Below are 25,269 nucleotides of genomic sequence, written 5' to 3' on the forward strand. Positions count from 1 at the left end.
GGAGAAACCATGAGGGGATGGGAGGAGAGGAGGGAGGAGGAGCTCACCGGAGAGGAGGGAGGAGGAGGTCGCCGGAGAGGAGGAGGAGGTCGCCGGAGAGGAGGAGGAGGAGGTCGCCGGAGAGGAGGAGGGTAGTATGGTGGAGGAGAGAAGGGAAGATGGAGTGGAGGAGAGGAGGAGATGGAGTGGAGGAGAGGTGGAGTGGAGGAGAAGAATGAAGAGGTAAGGAGGAGAGGACCACGCCCAGCCATATATACGTCATAGTAATGGCGCACCGAGGGCAGGTGCGCCATCACTAACTTTTTTTATTTTTTTTTATTTTATTTTGAATTTTGAAGGTGGGAAGATACTAATGGATCACATAAACTAGGGTTTAAGCTTCTATCACTCTAGCAACCCATCATCTACTTGCTACTTCCCAATGCCTTCCCCTAGGCCCAAATCATGGTGAAGTGTCATGTCGACATTCACATAACACCACTAGAGGAAAGACGACATACATCTCATCAAAATATCAAACGAATACCAAATTCACATGATTACTTATAACAAGACTTCTCCCTTGTCCTCGGGAACAAAAGTAACTAACCACAAAGCATGTTCATGTTCATGATCAGAGGGGTATTGAATATCATTAAGGATCTGAACATACGATCTTCCACCAAATAAACCAACTAGCATCAACTACAAGGAGTAATCAACCTACTAGCAACCCACATGTACCAACATGAGGTTTTGAGACAAAGATTGAATACAAGAGATGAACTAGGGTTTGAGATGAGATGGTTCTGGTGAACATGTTGGTGAAGATTGGTGATGACGATGGCTTCGATTTTCCCCTCCCGGAGGGAAGTTTCCACGATGGAATCGCTCCGCCGGAGACCTAGATTGCTTCTGCCCAGGTTCCACCTCGAGACGGCGGCGCTTCATTCCAAAAGTCTTATCTCTATTTTTTCTAGCTCAAAACCCTTCATATAGCAGAAGATGGGCACCGGACGCTGGCCAGGGGGCCCACAAGCTCAGCCCCCCAGGCTTATGGCCACTTGGTGGGTCCCCTCCTGGTATTTCTTCGCCCAATATTTTTTTAATATATTCCGAAATAATTCTCTGTAAAGTTTCAGGACATTTGGAGTTGTGCAGAATAGGGATCTCAGATTTGCTCCTTTCCGGTCCAGAATTGCTCCCTTCCGGTCCAGAATTCCAGCTGCGGTATTCTCCCTCTTCATGCGAATCTTGCAAAATAAGAGAGAAAGGGCATGAGAACTGCATCATAAAGTTTAATAATAGTCCATAATGCAATAAATATCAACATAAAAATATGATGCAAAATGGACGTATCAGTGATCTCCAGCATGACCCTATAGACATGCAACTTGATGTTGTAGTCATGGTCCAGGAGCTCGAACACGCACACACCCCACTTATCCATGTTGTTCTCCATGGCAAACGCACCCCAACCGGCGTTGAATGCCGCGTGGGGACACTCGCTGCCGGTGTACTCGTACAACACCTTCCACGGCTTCGCTGAGGGTCCCATAGCGTCATCTTCCTGCTATCCTTTGGGAGGAAACTTTTCACGAACATGTCTAGGATGATCTACGGTGTCCCAAGTCGACCAGTAAGCGAGCAATGCAGTTTTAGAATATGTGTATGAAGAGAAGAATTTGATTAATTACCATGAAGTACGAGGCATAGACATCGGTTTGCTTCATTTCCTTGATCACGCAGGGCCTCTTGGATTGGAACCTCCGTGCCCTGTTCATGGCATCTTCCTTGTCCCTTTGGGTTACTCGACGTCTCTGCAACTTTAATTCCGGCCTTCTCTAAACCTTGATGACAACTAAGTATAAAACAAGATGCAAATTATGAAGATAGTTCTGTTCAAATTTTGTTCTATTCACTAATCAGTGGTATAGTGTGATAGAACCACACCCTTACATGAGGGAAGAAAGAATATTTACCTGTGCCATGTTGGGTCTCACCATTGCTCCTGTTGAACATCGGGAATTAACTCTACGGTGCATGCTTGTTACCAAAATATTTATGCAACGTGGTTAAGTCCATGCACATGGATTCTGGTGCAAATATACCTGTAGGAACTACATATATGTGCGCAAGTTAGCTCGATGACAAGAGCATATATAGGAATCATTTTACAATGTAAAATACATTACTATCTAGCTAGCAGAGTCAAAACTGACACTGAAATTTAAGCCATCTCAAACAAATATATACGTAAAACATCACTACTTATCTTGAAATCGATTCTCGATTGGAGGCTTCGTCTTACTTACCTGCCAAACTATTACTTGATTATGCTCCTTTAGAAGCTGAAGCAGTAGACTTCTCCCCCTCAGCCTTAGACTTCTTGGGTGGATGAGGCTCCAGTTCTGCTTCCACTCGATGTGCAAGTAGGTACATGTTAGCTTCATAACAAGAGCATATAAATTCCGATGAAAATGAGCATATACATTCCGATCGAAGAAGAGCATATAAATCATTTTACAACATCAAGCCATCAGAATAGTTAGTTTGAAATCAATGGATCGGAGGGTTAATCTTAATTAATTACCTTTCAAAGTGACACTTGGTGGTCCTTGAAAGTGCGCTATATCGACTAGAGGGGGGGGTGAATAGGCGATTTTTATGAAAGTCTTCAAAACGTGGAAGTTATGAAGACAAACAGTAGAGATATGCCTATCACTATGCAGCGGAAGTTAGATTACACTAGGTAAGCCATGATCAAGTATTCAACAGAGTGAAAGCACAATGACAAGTAGCTGCAGTGTAATAAGGATCAGGTAGGAAGAAGTTATGAAGCCAAACAAATCATACAGTTACATTGTGAAGACAAAAGATATAGCAAGCATGCAATGGCTTCACAATGAGTAATAGTAAGTAAAAGGAAGTGAAGATGAAACCAGTGACTCGTTGAAGACAATGATGTGTTGGACCAGTTCCAGTTGCTGTGACAACTGTACGTCTGGTTGGAGCGGCTAGGTATTTAAACCTTAGGACACACAGTCCCGGACACCCAGTCCTGAACACGCAGCTGAGGACACCAAGTCCTCACCGTATTCTCCTTGAGCTAAGGTCACTTAGTCCTCACCCAATCACTCTGGTAAGTCTTCAAGGTAGACTCCCAAACCTTCACAGACTTCGTTCACTGGCAATCCACAATGTCTCTTGGATGCTCTGAACGCGACGCCTAACCGTCTGGGGATGCACAGTCCTCAAGTGTAATAAGTCTTCAGATCACACAGACAAGAAGACTTAAGTGATGCCCAATGTACTCTGGCTCTGGGTGGTTAGGGCTTTTCTCCTCGCTAGGAATTTTCTCTCAAAGGCTTCGAGGTGGGTTGCTCTCAAATGACAAAAGCCGTGCAATGAAATCTGAGCAGCCAACCGTTTATGGTTGTAGGGGGTGGGCTATTTATAGCTATTTATAGCCGTGCAATGAAATCTGAGCAGCCAACCTGATTTGTTCGAAATGACCCTTGGTCACTAAGGAACTGACATGTGTCTCAACGGTCAGATTTCAAACTCTCATGGCAACTTTACTTGGGCTACAAGCAAGGCTGACTTGTTCGGCTCTGGACAAGATTCGCTCTCATTGTCTTCATTCGAAGACATAGGTTTTTGGTTTAGGCATCACTTCAATCATTCTGACTGGTTCTCCTGGACCCCACTTAACAGTACGGTGGTTCCTATGACTCAACACAAAAAGAAAAAGAACTACGAAAGATCTAAGTCTTCGAGCTCCATAGGCTTCATAACGTGTCTTCTTTTGTCATAGTCTTCAATGTGAATATCTTCATATACCACCTTTGGCTTCAATGTCTTCATACATTTTTAGGGGTCATCTCTGGTAGTGAAACCGAATCAATGAGGGACTTCTACTTGTGTTATCCTGCAATTCTCACAAACACATTAGTCCCTCAACTAGGTTTGTCGTCAATACTCCAAAACTAACTAGGGGTGGCACTAGATGCACTTACAGTCCTCCCTTTGAAGTCGAGTCTTGATAACCCACAAGTATAGGGGATCGCGATAATCTTCGAGGGTAGTATTTCATCCAAATTTATTGATTCGATAGAAGGAGAGGCAAAGAATATTTATGAGCCTTAGCAGTTGAGTTGTCAATTCCACCACACCTGGAAATTTTACTTATGTAGCAAAGTGTTTAGTAGCACAGTAACAATAGTGATAGGAACAATAATAGTAACACTAGTAGTTTGTAGTGATTGTAATAGTAGCAGCAACGAAAGTAACTTAGCAAAGACCAATATGAGAAAAGCGTAGGCATTGGATCAACGATGGATAATTTTGTTGGATTGTATTCATCATATAAAAATCACAACCTAGAGCAATACACAATAGCTCCAATTCATCAATGTAATGTAGGCATGTATTCAGTATATAGTCATATGTGCTTATAATAAGAACTTGCATGACATGTTTTGTCCTACCCTCTAGTGGCAGCGGGGTCCATAAGGAAATCTAAGGGATATTAAGGCCCCCTTTTAATAGAGAACTGAAACAAATCATTAACACATAGTGAATACATGAACTCCTCATACTATAGTAATCACCGGAAAGAATCCCAATTTTTTCACCTTGGGTATGCGAATCATAACACATAATAGGTGCATACAACTTGCAAGATAGGACAAAGAAATCAAATATATTCATGAAACATAGAGGGTTCAGATCTGAAATCATGGCACTCGGGTCCTAGTGACAAGCATTAAGCATAGCAAAGTCATAGCAGCATCAATCTTAGAACATAGTGGATACTAGGGATCAAGCCCTAACAAATTGACTTGATTACATGACAAATCTCATCCAACTCCATTACCTTCCAGCAAGCCTATGAAGGAATTACTCACTCCTGGTGGTGAGCATCATAGAATTGTTGATGGAGAAGGGTTGATGATAATGACAACGATGATTTCCACCCTCCGAAGCCCCAAACGGACTCCAGATCAGCCCTCCCGATGAAGAACAGGAGGTGTCGGTCGATTCATATCATAAAACACGATGATTCCTTCTCTCTGATTTTCTCCGCAAGATGATACTTATGGAGTTGGAATTAGGGTTGCCAGAGGCTCCAGGGGCCCACAAGCTCACCAGGCGCACCCTGGGGGGTGGGCGCGCCCCCTGAGCTTGTGGCTCCTGGGTGGTGCCCTCCAGTATATTCTGGAAATATTCTCCATAAATTTTACCTCAATCCGAGAACTTTTATTTCTGCACAAAAATAATACCATGACAATTCTGCTGAAAATAGCATGAGTCCGGGTTAGTTCCATTCAAATCATGCAAATTAGAGTCAAAAACAAGAGCAAAAGTGTTTGGAAAAGTAGACATTTGGGATGTATCATTCTCCAGATGGAGACTTTGCCCCATTAGCCTTGGACTTCTTGGGTGGACGATGCTCCGATTATGCTTACGGTTCAATGTGCACACAGACACATGTTAGCTCGTTACCAAGTGCAAAGAAATCATTTTACAACATCAAGCCATATCGTATCAGTACATATGTAAAAAGTACTACCACTTTGAAATAGATCGATCAATGGGAGGATTCTTCTTAATTACCTGCTAAACTGTCGCTTGATGCTTCTCTCTCAAAAGCCAAATCACAAGGTGGAGCTTCATGCCTTTTCCTCTCCGCAACCTTTGGCTTGTGTGATCGGTCCAGTTCTACTATGATATCACCAGCCTTCCTGGACCTAGCCCTCTTCCTGACCATAAAACCAACGTCTTACCTAGTGACAGGGGCACGGTTGATCTTGGACCGATCCTCCTCATGTTGCTACGATGGTTCTGGTTCCACTGCGTCGTTGCAGGACATGCGCCATTCACTTTCTTCCTTTTTATCTGGACTTTCTAAGAATGTGTTTTCCACTTCCTCTTGCGAAATAGTGTCATCTGCATCGATGCTCATGTTGTCGCCCCCTTCATATTCTTCAGAGGTTGGTTCTTCTTCGTCATCATCATCATTTTGTGGGCACCATCTGCATTGGTGCACGTGTGCCCTTTCTCATCATCAATGGCCATGGCAGCCTCCATGCGTTGCGGATGGTCGAGCAACGCGTACGGGTCCTCGCAGAACGATGGCAAGAACACTTTCACTGAGAACTATGACTGCCCATCATAATAGAATACTAGCAGGCAGTCGTACATGACGCAATGGTCTGAGAGAAACTCCTTCCATCCATGCACAAAGCTTAGCTCCCCGGACATTTTATCCAGCTCTACTTGCCATTTGTTCCCGCTTGGACCTCTCAGGGAAACCACTCTGGTATACTCTTCCAAGTATTTGTGGAAGTCTAGTGGAATTGGCTGCAACATATGTTATCATTTAATTAATGTCTAAGAATATATGTATACACACACACATGTCGAGCTCAACAGATTAGTGATGGGCCCGGCACCCGTCAAAGGTGATCAATTCTAGCTCTTTATTAGTGACATGATCAATAGTAGTCTTGGAGATTGATTTCAAGAGTTGGGTGATAACTAGTGGTGTAAATAATCAATCTGAACTAATGCCAGGGTTGGGTGCAAATCCGCTATCCAAACATGCATTATATTTTGGGGGAAATATTACATGTGTGTCTTTTCTTTACAATGTACAAAACAGTAAATACGAATAATATCAACTTTCATGAAGCAGATTATATTAGGATATAACATACTCATATATGTGTGTATATGTTATCTCTATTTTACTCATTTTTAAAGTCAGGAAACACAGTATAGTCCATCTTTGAAACATATCAATAACTACTCGAACAAAAATTGTGATGAAAAAGACTATGTACAATCTTAACTTTGTCAAATAGTAAGCACCATTCCTAAAGTGGACCTCAATGGAAAAGAGAATCTTGACAACAATCATGCAAATATGGTAGATAAAAATGGACCACCAAACATGAGTTAGTCACTTTAATTTCTTTATGAATCAAGAAAACCAACCACTTGTTCCATGGATAAATCGTCCTTTAGAATTGAGGGCAGAAAATATTGTCATTCTAGTCCTTCTCATCTCTTTCCTCCCCTTTATCACTCTCCTTCCTTCCCTTCTGCTCATCTATCTCCTTTTGTTGCTCCTCAATATATTTGTTATTTTCTCGCCGCTCCTTCTCTTCTTTCTCATTCTCATTCGCGTCCTCTCTTTCTTTATGTGCCTTCACCTTCTTCTCATTTTCCTCCCTTTCCCTCCGCCCCCTCCTCCTTAATTTATTTATTCTCATTAGCTCTCATTTTCTTCTCTTTCTCGTCCTTGTACTTAGCCATCTTCTTAGAGGTCTTATGACTCTCCTCTTTTTTCTTATCACCTTCTTTTTTATTTTGCTTCCTTTTATCTTTCATATTCATATTTTCATCTTCCGCTTCTTTTACCTTCACATTGGAGTTAATCTTCCTGATGATAGTGTCATTGACAGAGTTCTTCAATCACTGCCACCAAGCTACAAGAGCTTCATGATGAACTATAATATGCAAGGGATGGATAAGACAATTCCCGAGCTCTTCGCAATCCTAAAGGTTGCGGAGGTAGAAATCAAGAAGGAGCATCAAGTGTTGATGGTCAACAAGACCACCAGTTTCAAGAAAAAGGGTAAAGGGAAGAAGGGGAACTTCAAGAAGAACAGCAAGCAAGTTGCTGCTCAAGTGAAGAAGCCCAAGTCTGGACCTAAGCCTGAGACTGAGTGCTTCTACTTCAAAGAGACTGGTCACTGGAAGCGGAACTGCCCCAAGTATTTGGCGGAGAAGAAGGATGGCAAAGTGAAAGGTATATTTGATATCCATGTTATTGATGTGTACCTTACTAATTCTCGCAGTAGCGCCTAGGTATTTGATACTGGTTCTGTTGCTAATATTTGCAACTCGAAATAGGGGCTACGGATTAAGCGAAGATTGGCTAAGGACGAGGTGACGATGCACATGGGAAATGGTTCCAAAATCGATGTGATCGCCGTCGGCGTGCTACCTCTACATCTACCTTCGGGATTAGTTTTAGACCTAAATAATTGTTATTTGGTGCCAGCGTTGAGCATGAACATTACATCTGGATCTTGTTTGATGCGAGACGGTTATTCATTTAAATCAGAGAATAATGGTTGTTCTATTTATATGAGTAATATCTTTTATGGTCATGCACCCTTGATGAGTGGTCTATTTTTACTAAATCTTGATAGTAGTGATACACATGTTCATAGTATTGAAGCCAAAAGATATAAGTTTAACAATGATAGTGCAACTTATTTGTGGCAGAGCCGTTTAGGTCATATTGGTGTAAAGCGCATGAAGAAACTCCATGTTGATGGGCTTCTGGAATCATTTGATTATGAATCACTTGATGCTTGCGAACCATGCCTCATGGGCAAGATGACTAAGACTCCGTTCTCCGGAACAATGGAGCGAGCAACAGACTTGTTGGAAATAATACATACTGACGTATGCGGTCCGATGAGTGTTGATGCTCGCGGCGGGTATCGTTATTTTCTTACCTTCATAGATGATTTGAGCAGATATGGGTATATCTACTTGATGAAACATAAGTCTGAAACATTTGAAAAGTTCAAAGAATTTCAGAGTGAAGTGGAAAATCATCATAACAAGAAAATAAAGTTTCTACGATCTGATCATGGAGGGGAATATTTGAGTTACGAGTTTGGTATTCATTTGAAACAATCCGGAACACCACAGCATAATGGTGTGTCCAAACGTCGTAATCGTACTTTACTAGATATGGTGCGATCTATGATGTCTCTCACTGATTTACCGCTATCGTTTTGGGGTTATGCTTTAGAGACGGTTGCATTCACGTTAAATAGGGCACCATATAAATCTGTTGAGACGACGCCTTATGAACTATGGTTTGTCAAGAAACATAAGTTGTCGTTTCTTAAAGTTTGGGGATGCGATGCTTATGTGAAAAAGCTTCAACCTGATAAGCTCGAACCCAAATCAGAGTAATGTGTCTTCATAGGATACCCAAAGGAGACTGTTGGGGACACCTTCTATCACAGATCCGAAGGCAAGATATTCGTTGCTAAGAATGGATCCTTTCTAGAGAAGGAGTTTCTCTCGAAAGAAGTGAGTGGGAGGAAGGTAGAACTTGATGAGGTAACAATACCTACTCCCTTATTGGAAAGTAGTTCATCACAGAAATCAGTTCCAGTGATTCCTACATCAGTAAGTGAGGAAGCTAATGATGATGATCATGAAACTTCTGATCAAGTTACTACAGAACCTCGTAGGTCAACCAGAGTAAGATTTGCACCAGAGTGGTACGGTAATCCTGTTCTGGAAGTCATGTTACTTGACCATGACGAACCTACAAACTATGAGGAAGCGATGATGAGCCCAGATTCCGCAAAATGGCTTGAGGCCATGAAATCTGAGATGGGATCCATGTATGAGAACAAAGTATGGTCTTTGGTTGACTTGCCTGATTATCAGCAAGCCATAGAGAATAAATGGATCTTCAAGAAGAAGACTGACACCGATGGTAATGTTACTGTCTACAAAGCACGACTTGTTGCGAAAGGTTTTCGACAAGTTCAAGGAGTTGACTACGATGAGACCTTCTCACCCGTAGCGATGCTTAAGGCCATTCGAATGACGTTAGCCATTGCCGCATTTTATGATTATGAAATTTGGCAAATGGATGTCAAAACTGCATTCCTTAATGGATATCTTAAAGAAGAGTTGTACATGATGCAACCATATGGTTTTGTCGATCCAAAAGGTGCTAACAAAGTGTGCAAGCTCCAGCGATCCATTTATGGACTGGTGCAAGCCTCTCGGAGTTGGAATATACGCTTTGATAGTGTGATCAAATCATATGGATTTATACAGACTTTTGGAGAAGCCTGTATTTACAAGAAAGTGAGTGGGAGCTCTGTAGCATTTCTGATATTATATGTGGATGACATATTGTTGATCGGAAATGATACTGAATTTCTGAATAGCATAAATAAGAATTTTTCAATGAAAGACCTCAGTGAAGTTGCTTATATATTAGGCATCAAGATCCATAGAAATAGATCAAGACGCTTAATTGGACTTTCACAAAGCACATACCTTGACAAAGTTTTGAAGAAGTTCAAAATGGATCAAGAAAAGAAAGGGTTCTTGCCTGTGTTACAAGGTGTGAAGTTGAGTCAGACTCAATGCCCGACCATTGTAGAAGATAGAGAGAAAATGAAAGTCATTCCCTATGCTTCAGCCATAGGTTCTATCATGTATGCAATGCTGTGTACCAGACCTGATGTGTGCCTTGCTATTAGTTTAGCAGGGATGTACCGAAGTAATCCAGGAGTGGATCACTGGACAACGGTCAAGAATATCCTGAAATACCTAAAAAGGACTAAGGATATGTTTATCATTTATGGAGGTGACAAAGAGCTGGCCGTAAATGGTTACGTCGATGCAAGCTTTGACACTGATCAGGATGACTCTAAGTCACAATCCGGATATGTATTTTTATTGAATGGTGGAGCTGTCTGTTGATGCAGTTCCAAGCAGAGCGTCGTGGCGGGAACTACGTGTGAAGCAGAGTACATAGCTTCTTCGGAAGCAGCAAATGAAGGAGTCTGGATGAAGGAGTTCATATCCGATCTAGGTGTCATACCTAGTGCATCGGGTCCAATGAAAATCTTTTGTGACAATACTGGTGTAATTGCCTTGGCAAAGGAATCCAGATTTCACAAGAGAACCAAGCACATCAAGAGATGCTTCAATTTCATCTGCGATCAAGTCAAGGAAGGAGACATAGAGATTTGCAAGATACATACGGATCTGAATGTTGCGCACCCGTTGGCTAAGCCTCTCTCACGAGCAAAACATGATCAGCACCAAGACTCCATGGATGTTAGAAGCATTACAATTAATCTAGATTATTGATTCTAGTGCAAGTGGGAGACTGAAGGAAATATGCCCTAGAGGCAATAATAAAGTTGTTATTTATATTTCCTTATATCATGATAAATGTTTATTATTCATGTTAGAATTGTATTAACCAGAAACTTAGTACATGTGTGAATACATAGACAAACGGAGTGTCACTAGTATGCCTCTACTTTACTAGCTCGTTAATCAAAGATGGTTAAGTTTTCTAGCCATGGACAAAGAGTTGTCATTTGATAAACGGGATCACATCATTCGAGAATGATGTGATTGGCTTGACCCATCCGTTAGCTTAGCACGATGATCGTTTAGTTTGTTGCTATTGCTTTCTTCATAACTTATACATGTTTCTATGACTATGAGATTATGCAACTCCTGAATACCGGAGGAACACTTAGGGCTCGTTCTTTTGGTGGCTTCTAGAATAAGCTGCAAAAAGATGCCCCTACCTAGCTTATTCTAGAAGCCCAACCAAATTTATTTTCTAGAAGCCTAGTAGTTGAGACTTGACTAGTAGGCTTCTAAAAAGAAAATTTTGGTTGGGCTTCTAGAATAAGCTGGGTAGGGGGCAGCTTATTCTGGAAGCCCAAAAAAGCTAGCAAAAGAACTCGCCCTCAGTGTGCTATCAAACATCACAACGTAACTGGGTGATTATAAAGATGCTCTACAGGTGTCTCCGATGGTGTTTGTTGAGTTGGCATAGATCGAGATTATGATTTGTCACTCCAAGTATCAGAGAGGTATCTTTGGGTCCTCTCGGTAATGCACATCACTATAAGCCTTGCAAGCATTGTGACTAATGAGTTAGTTGCAGGATGATGCATTACGGAACGAGTAAAGAGACTTGTCAGTAACGAGATTGAACTAGGTATTGAGATACCGGCGATCAAATCTTGGGCAAGTAACATACCGATGACAAAGGGAACTAAGTATGTTGTTGTGCGGTTTAACCGATAAATATATTCGTAGAATATGTAGGAACCAATATGAGCATCCAGGTTCCGCCATTGGTTATTGACCGGAGATGAGTCTCGGTCATGTCTTCATAGTTCTGGAACCCGTAGGGTCCGCACGCTTAACGTTCGGTGACGATCGGTATTACGAGTTTATGTGTTTTGATGTACCGAAGGTTGTTCGAAGTCCCGGATATGATCACGGACATGACGAAGAGTCTCGAAATGGTCTAGACATAAAGATCGATATATTGGATGACTATGTTTGGACATCGGAATGGTTCCGGGTGAGTTCGGGCATTTACCGGAGTACCGGTGGGTTACCAGAACCCCCCGGGGAGTATATGGGCCCTAGTGGGCTTTAGTGGAGAGAGAGAGAGGGGCGGCCAGGGCAGGACGCGTGCCCCCTCCCATTGGGTCCGAATTGGACTAGGGAAGGGGGGGGCGCCCCCCTTTCCTTCTCCCTCTCTCCTCCTTGCTTCTCTCCTACTCCAACTAGGGAAATGGGGAAATCCTACACCCGGTGGGAGTTGGACTCCTCCCAGGGCACGCCATAGAGGGCCGACCCTCCCCCTCCTCAACTCCTTTATATACGGGGGAGGGGCACCCCATAGACACACAAGTTGACAGTTTTCTTAGCCGTGCGCGGTGCCCCCCTCCACAGATTCCACCTCGGTCATATCGTTGTAGTGCTTAGGCGAAGCCCTGCGTCGGTAACTTCATCATCACCGTCATCACGCCGTCGTGCTAACGAAGCTCTCCCTCGACACTCAGTTGGATCGAGAGTTCGTGGGACACACCGAGCCGAACGTGTGCAGACCGCGGAGGTGCCATACATTCGGTGCTAGGTTCGATCGGATCATGAAGATGTACGACTACATCAACCGTGTTGTCATAACGCTTCCGCTTACGGTCTACGAGGGTACGTGGACTACACTCTCCCCTCTCGTTGCTATGCATCACCATGATAGATCTTGCATGTGCGTAGGAATTTGTTGAAACTACTGCGTTCCCCAACAGTCGGGCCACCCCGTTGGCTCGGGTAAAGGCCATGTCCACCCTCTCGGTCTTCCCGACCAGTATCCCCAAGCTAGCAGCAACCCGAGCATCCTGAAGTGGCTTCGAGGGAGCCCCCGAGAAACATAACCAGACCTGAGTGAGAGGCTTGCCCTGTGGCTCAACCCTCTTCCACTCATGGAACTCGAGGATGCACTCAGTGCCAGGTACTCTGCACAACCCAAAACTTAGAAGACGCTCGAAGTCCTCTGCTGTAGGGAAATCAACCTTATACATATTGGCCTGAGTAGAATAAGCTCCCACTGAAAATTACCTGGAGCTAACTCACTGAGCCTCCGCATAATCTGAGCCTCAGACACATCACTTTTTGTGACTTTGACAATCCCCGTGGTGGTGCTCTGGGGCTCCTCTGGGATCTCCCTCGCACTAGGAGACTCAAAAAACATCAACCCGGCAAAATAAACTCCATAAATGGTAATACTCGGCATATGATCACGCAGTATCAGGCACTCCCCCGTGTCATGCGCTGGCTTGAGGCAAGTATCACATAACCCAGTCACACATTCAGCTATAAAGTGCCCCTCTCACCACATCGATAACACAACATCTTCTCCTTTTTAAGAGCCCACTTTGAAGCTCTATGTGCATCTGTCTTGTCGGCGGCACTGACAGCACCCGTCAACAAGGGCTCAGTCACGGGCACCGGCACCACAGCATTAGCCAGCGCCGTCACCACGTCGACAACCTGACCGGGCAACTCCGGTGCCTGTCCGGAAGCGGGCACCTCTGACCCAGCTAACCCTGGCCCACTCTGTACCGGCAATTTCTGGGCCTCACACCCATCAGCAAACCGGCCCCCAGCCATAGCATCCACATCAGGCCCACCAGAGCCCAACAGGAAATTCAAACGCTGGATCCGCGCTGCACGGATCTCAGCCAATCTACCGCCGGCGCCGGCACCGCCGCCGCTGCCGCCGCCGCCAGCTTCTTCTTCTTCTTTCTCTGAACCAACTTCCACACCCCCGCCTCGAAATAATCACACAAGGTAGGTTTGGGGAATCTCACCTTGGGTAGAGGACCTCGCCAAGGCCTGATCGCCGAAGCCGTCGTACGACGACGGATGACCCGACGGACTATCTCGACAGTGTCTTCCTCCTTCAGTCCCTGCCTAGCCAGATCGACGCGGGGGATCGCCAAGTCGACAAGCAGTGACACCTCCATCTCGGAGTAACCAACCCGGAATGCCTCGCAAATCGCGTCCGTCGGCGTCGGCGAACTCGCCGGCAACTCCTCGCCGTCTAAGTCACCGTTCTTGTCATCCGCGTCTCCAGCGGCGTCGTAGAGCACCCAGAGTCCCAGAATCACCCTCCTACCCGATGTTCCCCGGCGGGAGAGACCGCCCATGTTGTCGCCCGCAAAGTCGCCCCGTACCTCATTTGTTTTGTATACCTCACGGTGTAAAATGATTAATGCTCTATTTGCTTATTTAAGATCATGGTGATCATTTTTAATAGAAAATGTGTATTTTAATTTTCTCCCCTTATTGTTGCAGGTTAGAGTGCAGCTTTCAAATAATTTTATTCCCTCGGGATATTTTAAGACTGTTTGTTACCCATCAAGTTCAGGAAAACCAAGGGTATCATATGAATTGGATTACGTAGAAGACACAGAGATAAAATATATGTGGTTGCATTCATATAGACACTAATTTATCCTTACTAGGGCTTAATTAGGTCATGTATGGTTCATGAATTTGCTATTTCTTTACAATTTTTTTAGAAGTTTCTAGCACATAGGTCCAGCATGTTTAGGAGGTTTGCATTGCTCTGAATGTATGAATTAAGGATGCCCCGATGTTTTGAGTTTAGATATGATAATTTAATTTCAAAAAGTTTCATACATTTGTGTAGTAGTAGCATAGTTGTGACGCCTCTATAACAATTCTAGAATTGAAGGGGTATTTTATTTACTATCTCCTCTAACTATTTTTGGTTTGGCTGAAAAAAATTATGGAGTTTTTTTTTCAGAATTATGTTATCTATCTTGCGCCAAATTAACCACTTCTTTCTGAACTGTAGAGACCACTATGGTTAATTTTATTATCATAGCAAAAGAAATCCAGTTTAATCATGATATCATGACCATGTGAACTAGGTATGCAAGGTTATTTCTCTGACTACTATGCTGTCAAACAGGAAGCTACACTGGTTGTTTCTTTGGCAATTACAAATCAGCATTCATCATCTACAGACACCAAAGGAATATGTTGTTGGAGAAGGTGCAGCGTTGTGGTGAGCAGCAGGTTGTGTCGTCGTGGTGGTAACCCTCGGCTATGATGGTGTGCCGTCCTTGGCACCGAGAATCGGCCTGGGATGTCGTGGAGGGGAGAGGAGGGGGTGGGCGACGTCATGGAGAGGAGGGGGCGTGGAGCTGAGAGCAAGGTGCGAGCTAAATGACGTGGCGTCGAGGGGATGCGACAATGAGAAGCCGTGGTGGGCAGAGCACGCCAGGGAATTGAGATGTGAGTGTGACCGTTGCATCATGCGACGAGTGAGAGGGTGAATTGTTTTTAAGGTGAGAAGGGAAGGATCGGTTGTTTGCTTTCAAGGGAAAATCAGTTGTTTGCTATGAGAGAAACGTCACATACTTCTTATATAGAGAAAAATCTCACAAAGCCTAACAAGTCATTTCTAGCAGCTGCTAGTGAGGGAGTCCTGGACTAAGGGGTCCTCGGGCGTCCGGCCTGTTAGCCATGGGCCGTGAAGATACGAAGACCGAAGACCGTACCTGTGTCCGGAAGGGATTCTCCTTGGCGTGGAAGGCAAGCTTGGCGACCGGATATGTAGATTCCTTTCTCTGTAACCGACCTTGTGTAACCCTAGATCTCCCCGATGTCTGTATAAACCGGGGGACTTAGTCCGAAAGGAGAGACTCGTTACCATAGTCATACAGGCTAGACTTCTAGGATTTAGCCATTACGATCTCATGGTAGATCAACTCTTGTAATACTCATATTCATCAAGATCAATCAAGTACGAAGTAGGGTGTTACCTCCATAGAGAGGGCCTGAACCTGGCTAAACATCGTGTTCCCTGTCTCATGTTACCATCAACCTTAGATGCACAGTTCGGGACCCCCTACCCGAGATCCGCTAGTTTTGACACCGACATTGGTGCTTTCATTGAGAGTTCCACTGTGCCGTCGACGACAGGATCGATGACTCGCCTCGTCTTTAAAGACAATATCACCGCCGGAGGAGAATTGGCCCCAGGCCAAACACTCTGGCTGGGCGGCTTTACCATGACCGCCCGCTCGGCCATTAAGCGAACGATGACTTCTCGGGACATCGAAAATCCCCTTTGCATCGATTCCAAACACTCCAAGCAGATGGATTCGGCGGAGTTTTCGTCTTTAAACTAGCTCCTTGATCGCATCATCGCCCTGGGGATCGCCACAGATTACGATCGGATCAGGCTTAAACCCGACCGAAGAGAAATCAAATCTCCACCGGTCACTCACCAGGTAGTAGTAATCGAGGAGCAAGATGGTAACTCTTCCCCTATACTAAAGAAGGACTATGTCCGGATCACCGACCCCGCAGGGCCAGACACCCACCAGCAAAAGGAGGTGACTGGCCTTCCGAACATAGAATCGGGCATCGGGCATAGACAACCAGAAGATACTCCGGAGCCCGGACTATCGAGCCTGGAAAACCTTCAAACTCCGGATCATCGATCGGGTCAGGGTCCGAATTCAATTCCACCCACCCACCCAGACGTAAGCGCTCTCATGAGCATACAATAGCAGTCTCAGGAAACGGTCCACCACTTCTGGGCCAGGTTCCTCCTTGTCAAGGATAAGGTTAAAGATTGTTGCGACGAGGACATGATATTTGCGTTCTGCAACAATTGCACGAATGAAGGAATCCTCAATGCCATTAATCGCCGCCGTAAACTACACTTCACTGACTTGGCAAATATCATACAGAAGTACAGCACAATGGAAAGCGCTTGGAAGGATCAGGCACCTTGTTGGGGGCCATCGGTCCCAACTCAACCGCTGGTCAAGGCGAAAAGGACACATTCCCATGACACACCCAGTCTAATAGCCAAGAAACATAAATCCATTACGCGGCATGGAACCATTCTAGAGGGATGGCTTGATGGCCCATGTAAAATACACACAACACCGGACACCATACCAACCCACAGCCTTAGAGCATGTTGGATACTCCGACAGGTAGCCAAGAGCGGCGAGGACATCCTTACCAAAAACGTCCCAGATCAAAACCCTCCAAAAGACGACGACCCCAGAGTATTGACGGTCTTCGAGACATTCACTTCAAACAGTAAGCGCAAAAGGGCACTCCGTGACCTTGTCGAAGTCTGTCAAATCGCCGCGATAAACCCTTGGAACAACACGGCTATAACCATTAATGCCGGGGACGAACCAAAATACAAGACAGTCCGAGCGCCAGCCGCATTAGTCCTCAGTCTCATCGTGGACAACTTTAGACTCGCCAAGGTCATCATGGACGGCGGCAGCGGACTAAACCTCATCTATGAGGATACACTTCACAAAATGGAAATAGACAAGAGGCGCATCAAGAAAAGCAGCACGACTTTCCGAGGAATAATTCCTAGTCGGGAGGCGCACTGTGCAGGAAAAATCACACTTGACGTGGTATTCGGCACGCCGGAGAATTATCGGTCTGAAGAGATCACCTTCCAAGTGGCTCCTTTCAACAACGGATACCACGCCCTGCTGGGGCGGGACGCTTTTACACGCTTCCAAGCTATACCTCATTAGGGGTACATGAAGCTCAAAATGCCAGGACCAAACGGCATAATCACACTTGTTAGTGATCCGGACATAGCACTCCGCGCCGAAAATAAAACCGCATTCCTGGCCCTTGAGGCATTATCTGAAGCCCTCGCGGCCGAAGAATTAACCGCGATGCGCTGTACGGTGGATAAAAACGATGTGATCTTAGACAAACAACCCAAAATCGACCTCCTTCAAGCCGGCAGAAGGAATAGTCAAATTCCAGGTCCACCCAATGGACCCCAAGAAGACAACATCTATTGGAGCACAACTAGACCCAATGATCGACACCGCGCTACGGGATTTCCTTCGCGAAAACTGGGATATATTCGCCTGGCACCCTTCCGATATGCCTGGAATCCCACGTAAACTGGCCGAGCATAGTCTCAATATATTAAAGGGATATAAACCAGTCAAACAAGCACTGCGGCACTTTCTCAAACCCAAACGGCAAGCCATGGGAGAGGAGTTAGCCAAGCTAATTGAGGCTGGATTCATTAGAGAAATAAAACATCCGGATTGGCTGGCAAACTTAATGATGGTACCAAAGAAGGACAAATCCTGGCGCCTGTGCGTCGATTTTAAAGACCTCAACAAGGCTTGCCCTAAAGATCCCTTCCCTCTCCCCCACATCGATCAAATCATCAATGCTACCGCAGGACACGACTCATTGTGTTTCCTTGACGCATATTCCGGATACCATCAAATAAAAATAAAGGAGTATGATCAAGCTGCAACATCATTCATTAGCCCATATGGGCCATTCTGCTTCAACACCATGCCCTTCGGGCTTAAGAACGCCGACGCCACATACCAACGCATGATTCAAACACGCCTGGATAAACAGATCGGCAAGACAGTTGAAGCTTATGTCAATGACGTCGTCATCAAAACCAAGCACGTCGAGACATTAATAGACGATTTACGTCTCACATTCGACAACCTCCGCGCGTATGACATTAAACTCAATCCAGAAAAGTGCATTTTCAGCGTCCCCGCTGGAAAACTGCTGGGCTTCATCGTTTCCAACAGAGGAATTGAAGCAAATCTAGCCAAAATCCGAGCTCTGTCACAATTGGCTACGCCAACAGACCTTAAACAAGTCCAAAAACTTGCGGGTTGCATGGCAGCTCTAAGCCGCTTTATCTCCAGATTGGGAGAAAAGGCACTGCCATGCTATCGCCTTCTACGGCGAACCGATCACTTCGAGTGGACGGACGCGGTGACAGCCAGACTGGAAGAAATAAAAACCCTTATGGCGAGCAACCCAATCCTAGCCGCGCCAGACGTCGGTGAACCGATATTATTATACATATCGGCAACACATCAAGTGGTGAGTGCCATGCTCGTCGTTGAACAAGACCAGGCCGGACACAAATTCCAGCTTCAGAAGCCAGTATACTACATATCCACTGTCCTTACACCATGCAAACCCCGGTACCCCCATTATCAAAATATAGCATACGCGGTCTTCATGGCATCCCGAAAGCTCCGTCACTACTTCCAAGAGTGCTCGATTATGGTGGCTTCTATAGTACCACTCAACGACATAATAAACAACCGCGATGCCATGAGCCGGATTGCCAAATGGGCCATTGAGCTTCTTCCAGTTGATATTACATACAAACCACATCAAGCTATCAAATCCCAAGTACTGGCTGACTTCGTCGCCGAATGGACAGAGGCCGAACTCCCTAAAGAGTACGGCACATATTCCAATTGGGTTATGTACTTTGATGACTCCAAAATGCTGGCAGGGCTAGGAGCGGGTGTCGTTTTAACGTCCCCTACTGCAGACGTCATTCAGTAAATACTCCAAATACTATACACAGACTCCAACAACATAGCTGAATACGAAGCCTTATTGCACGGTCTCTGAATGGTTGTCTCCATGGGCATACAACGCCTGGAAGTGCGCGGGGACTCAAACCTCAAAATATCTCAAATAAATGGAGACTTTGATGCCAAAGATCCTAAGATGGTAGCTTATCGTAATGCCGTCATAAAATTGTCGGCTCGGTTCGAGGGGCTCGAGTTCCATCATATGGCTCGAGAGAGTAATCAAGCGGCGGACGTTCTTGCTCATATAGACGCTAAGCGCGACCCCGTCCCACCTAATATCTTTCTGGAAAGGCTTTTCAAGCCATCCGTGGTGTGGCAGGGGGAAAACGGTAACACTAGTCCGGACCCAAACATAACCCCAGATTCCGAAAACACCGACATCATTGGAGGCTCAGCCACCAAAGTAACACCGTCGGCACATCTCATCATGGTAATAATTGCCCCGTGGACCGAACCCTACCTGGCCTACCTCAACAGGAAGGAGCTTCCTGAGGACCAGAATGAGGCCCGCCGTATTGTCCGGCGTTCGAAGTCCTACAAGGTTCACGACGGAGAACTCTATAAGAAAAGCGCTACCGGAGTCCTTCAAAGATGTATCTCTAAGGAGGAGGGGCGGCAGCTACTGGCTAAGATTCATGCCGGTCTCGGCAGGCACCACGCCGCAGCTTGGGCCCTTGTTAGCAAGGCCTTCCGTACAGGATTTTATTGGCCGATGGCCCGAGCAGATGCACATAACCTTGTCCAACGTTGCGTTGGATGCCAACTCTTCACCAACCAAAGTCATATGCCCCCACCGCCCTACAAACAATCCCCATCACTTGGCATTTGGCGGTCTGGGGACTGGATATGGTCGGACCCCTTAAAGGAGGAAGCCATAAGAAGAAATATTTGCTAGTCATGGTGGACAAATTCACCAAGTGGATAGAGGCAAAACCAGTCAAAATGGCCGAGTCTGGGCCAGTAATAGACTTTATATCCGGCATTGTACACCGTTACGGTGTTCCGCACATCATCATCACTGATAACGGCTCCAATTTTACAGTCGACGAAGTGAAAACTTGGTGCGCTAATCTGGGCATCAAGATCGATTATGCCTCTGTATATCATCCACAAACAAACGGTCAGGTCGAAAGACCCAATGGTCTTATTATGAGCGGCATTAAGCCCAGACTGGTGCAGTCTTTGAAAGAGTCAAACAAGCACTGGGTTGAGGAGCTCGACTCTGTACTCTGGGGGCTACGGACCACGCCCAATCGCACCACCAGATACACACCTTTCTTCATGGTGTACGGCGTAGAGGCAGTACTGCCCTGCGACATTATTCATGACTCACCTCGGGTGCGCATGTACGAAGAGAGAGAGAGGCCAAGCTCGATCGGCAGGACAACTTAGATGCCCTGGAGGAGGAGCGCGACATTGCAAAAGCCCATTCCACATTTTATCAACAGCAGGCTCGCAGGTATCAAAGTAGAGAGGTGCAGGCCAAAACTTACAACGTCGGCGAACTCGTTCTACGCCTGCCGGAGAAGAAAAAGGACAAACTCAAGCCCAAGTGGGAGGGTCCCTTCATCATCGACGAAGTTGTCACCGGAGGGGCATACCGCCGGCGTGATGCATCAGACAGTCTATTAGAGCCGAACCCCTGGAACGCGGCCAGACTCCAAAGATTCTATGCCTAGCACGGAAATCTTTGTTCGTTTCCTTCCCCCAACTTTTCCATTATTTTTTCTCTCTCTTTTCGTTTTTATTTCTAGCCTTATAAGCTTTCGGGTGGTTAGATTGTACACCCCCGACGCATACGTCTTGAAGTATGTACGTCTATTATACCTGGGGGCTTCTTGGATAGAAGCTTGCTATTGTTACCTTCTGAGCGTCAAACTCCTCACATATGCATTTTTCCCATATGTACCTTTTCTTCGCCATTATATGCATCGATATGACTTAAGTTTTGGCCAAGCTGGGTTGCCTGGCTCCTGTGCTTATGCCCTATGTTCCCGATAGTTCGGCTAGGGCATAAAGGGAGCACATCTGTGATTGTTACTGCCGGGTCATCCGGATGTGTACCTCGGACTGGGTGAAGCCGAAAGCTAGCGTTCTTAAGCGAATATTCAGTCGGTGAACTAAAGATGTTTTTTGCATTCGTCCCATCGTGAACCCCCGGAAGCTATACACATTGTGATTTCTTCATCACAGTTCGGACATGCACATCGATGCATGCACACCCAGGGAAAGGAACCCTTAACGGTACTATTCTCTCGGGTAGATGTTTCTTACACTCTTAATGTAATATAACATAACTAGCCGGATAATTGTTTGTTCAAGAAACTATGACCCCTACGCCTGGTTTCCATGCATACCCGGTCTACTTGGCCGTTCTGGTATTCGGAAACACTCCGCACCTTCGGGTCGAGAGGTTGAAGCGAAAAGGTCCGCCATGACAATCGTTTTCAGCTAGAGCTACATATGCAAAGGAAAGTACATAGTCACTTGGACTCAAAAACTTCCTCCTCTATGCCGTCCAGTAGGCTATCTAACTTACAATCCTGTTGGGAATACTTGGCGGCTACTTCTACTTGGTTATATACCAAACTAACGGGAATTTCTTCCCTATTTGACCCTAGCGGTCCGACCCGGGCCATGTGATTCGGATCCAGCTTGGTATATCGTGTTTTTACCATTGCCCAGGCTTCTCGCGCACCCTCTCGGCGAGCCGATATCTTCCATAGTCAGATACGCCGCCGTGCTCCCTTGAACATCTCTACAAGCTTCTCCATACTCCCTGGAGGGGAGTCGGATGGCCATAAGGCCTTAGCTACACTCCGCATTGCCTGCCGAGCTCGCTCGTGCAACTGCGACAGCTCTTGCAGGTGATCACCTGATGATCCGGACACCTCCTCTTCGGGGTGGCCCGTCAACATACCTGCAACCACAGCTATATCAGCTACTTTTACCCCAAGCTGCTATAAGTTCAATCCGGCCACATACTGAATATGCCGCCTCGCAGCTTTTTGTTCTCCTTCACGGCGTCGGCTAGCTGGGCTTGCACATCTTTCAATTCTTCACCCAGTTTGGTATTTGAATCTTGGAGTTTGTTTTTCTCCTGTCTGACTCGGGTCAACACCCATTTGCCTGCAGCATGTAGTCTTTTTGCCTCTTTCTCTCCCGCTTGAGCGGTCTTCAACTTCTCTTCCAGTTGACCTGATGGTCCTATTATGAGATAAGCACTAGTATTAGCACAGCTATTGTATACCTGCTATTCCTCGATGGAGGGGAACTTTTCCAGGAGATGCCTTCTTGGACTCTTTCAGTTCGGCGGTAGAAGCATTTAGTTGTGTTCGACACTGCTCCAACTCTTGAGCTAGCAGGTTGTTCCTCTCCGTCAGAACCTGGTTATAGATCGATCCTTAAATCACTTGTGCCAACTGCTTTCAGTCTCGGGGGCTACTAGCATGTGCTTATCCTTTTCAGACAAAATAAACCTTACTCGCACGTCCGTCAAATGCTGCTTTATGGCTTTGCCAAGCCCATCTTGAGCAGCTCGCATATATGCATCAGCTGAGCTGAAGGCATCGAACGCCTCTTTTGAACAGCGGGGGGCTCGTAAAATGGCCCTCAAGCACCGATGATTCATGGTGCTCTCCACTTCCGAGTTGGTGACGGACATATTTTCCGAGCCCTCGGCCGAAAGACAGTCCGGCGTCACCCCTAGAAATCCAGTTTAATCATGATATCATGACCATGTGAACTAGGTATGCAAGGTTATTTCTCTGACTACTATGCTATCAAACAGGAAGCTACACAGGTTGTTTCTTTGGCAATTACAAATCAGCAACCATCATCTACAAACACCAGAGGAATATGTTGTTGGAGAAGGTGCGGTGTTGTGGTTAGCAGCAGGTTGTGTCGTCGTGGTGGTCACCCTCGGCTATGATGGTGTGAAATCCTTGGCACCGGGAATCGGCCTGGGATGTCATGGAGGGGAGAGGAGGGGGCGGGCGACGTCATGGAGAGGAGGGGGCATGGCGCTGAGAGCAAGGTGCGAGCTAAATGACGTGGCATCGAGGGGAGGCGACAATGAGAAGCCGTGGTGGGCAGAGCACGCCAGGGAATTGAGATGTGAGTGTGACCATTGCATCGTGCGATGAGTGAGAGGGTGAACTGTTTTTTTAAGGTAAGAAGAGAAGGATCGGTTGTTTGCTTTCAAGGGAAAATTGGTTGTTTGCTATGAGAGAAATGTCACATACTTCTGTATATAGAGAAAAATCTCACAAAGCCTAACAAGTCATTTCTAGCAGCTGCTAGTGAGGGAGTCCTGGACTAAGGGGTCTTCGGGCGTCCGGCCTGTTAGCCATGGGCCGGACTGATGGGCCGTGAAGATACGAAGACCGATGACCGTACCCGTGTCCGAATGGGATTCTCCTTGGCGTGGAAGGCAAGCTTGGCGATTGGATATGTAGATTCCTTTCTCTATAACCGACCTTGTGTAACCCTAGATCTCCCCGGTGTCTATATAAACCAGACGACTTAGTCTGGAAGGAGAGACTCATTACCATAGTCATACAGGCTAGACTTCTAGGATTTAGCCATTACGATCTCATTGTAGATCAACTCTTGTAATACTCATATTCATCAAGATCAATCAAGCAGGAAGTAGGGTATTACCTCCATAAAGAGGACCTGAACCTGGGTAAACATCGTGTCCCCTATCTCCTGTTACCATCGACCTTAGACGCACAATTCGAGACCCCCTACCCAAGATCCGCCGGTTTTGACACCGACAGCTAGCAAGTCATTCAGGTAAACAACTATCTACCACATTGTTTAATCTGGGGTTTACCCGGTGCCAAGTTTACTATATTGCTAGATTTAGTTTAACTGATGTGTTGCTCCGTATGTATCTCGGCATAAATGGTTCATCAGGATTTAATATAGTGATCTTACTTCTGTTGCTTCTTGGTGAATATAAATTATATTGCCTTTTCATGGAAGCAGGAGCCCTGTAGTTGTGTAGAGGGTCGCGGAAGAGGCAGCCGACGAGTGCGGGATGGACGGGAAGGTGATGCCTGCTATGGCGACCATGCCGGCTGGCAGGGAAGGGTCTACGGTGGCCGTCATGGTGTTTTCGAGGGAGAGAAAGGCATCCACCACCGCATAGCCGACGAAGACGAAGCCTGCGTCGAGGTTGGCCATCGTGGCCGCCGTGAAAGATGGCAGACCTTAAGGACAGTGACGGGTCCGCCACTGCCGCACCGTCTCTGAACTTGGTGGAGACGTGGAAGGAGAGCGGTGGCGCCATGAAGACCTCGGCGTCTGCTACCGCGACCACGACCATGACCATTGCGTCGGTAAGAAAGTTTCTTACTGTATACATATCCCTAGGTTCAAAAACATTAGATCTAAAAAAATTGTGAACCTACGTTGTACTTTGTCTGCAACCATGTACGTAGAGCGGTTACTGCTACACTTACCAAGCCAGCGATGTTGAGAAGCACATTGAGAGATTTTCCCAGAAATCACAAGCCGTGATGAACACATATGAACTATCATAAGCTGTGATAAACACATATGAACTGAAGACTGGTGCATTCCTGATCTTCATGAGATCTTTTTAGAGATCTCACGCAGGACTACACTAGAGATACTCAGCAGCTCAACTCAGTCCAAATGCCCCTAAAAAAGTCAGTCTAAATTCAGCAAATCCAGCAGCACCAGA

At 45.8% G+C, this 25,269-nt stretch overlaps 1 pseudogene; it reads right to left on the reverse strand.

The window, feature by feature from the left end:
- Window positions 1-24,894, reverse strand: part of LOC119299159 — a 25,970-nt pseudogene extending 1,076 nt beyond the window's left edge.
- Between the last annotated feature and the right edge of the window lie 375 nt (window positions 24,895-25,269).

The sequence above is a fragment of the Triticum dicoccoides genome, chromosome 5A, assembly GCF_002162155.2.
Source record: "Triticum dicoccoides isolate Atlit2015 ecotype Zavitan chromosome 5A, WEW_v2.0, whole genome shotgun sequence".
NCBI classification, from domain to species: Eukaryota; Viridiplantae; Streptophyta; class Magnoliopsida; order Poales; family Poaceae; genus Triticum; species Triticum dicoccoides.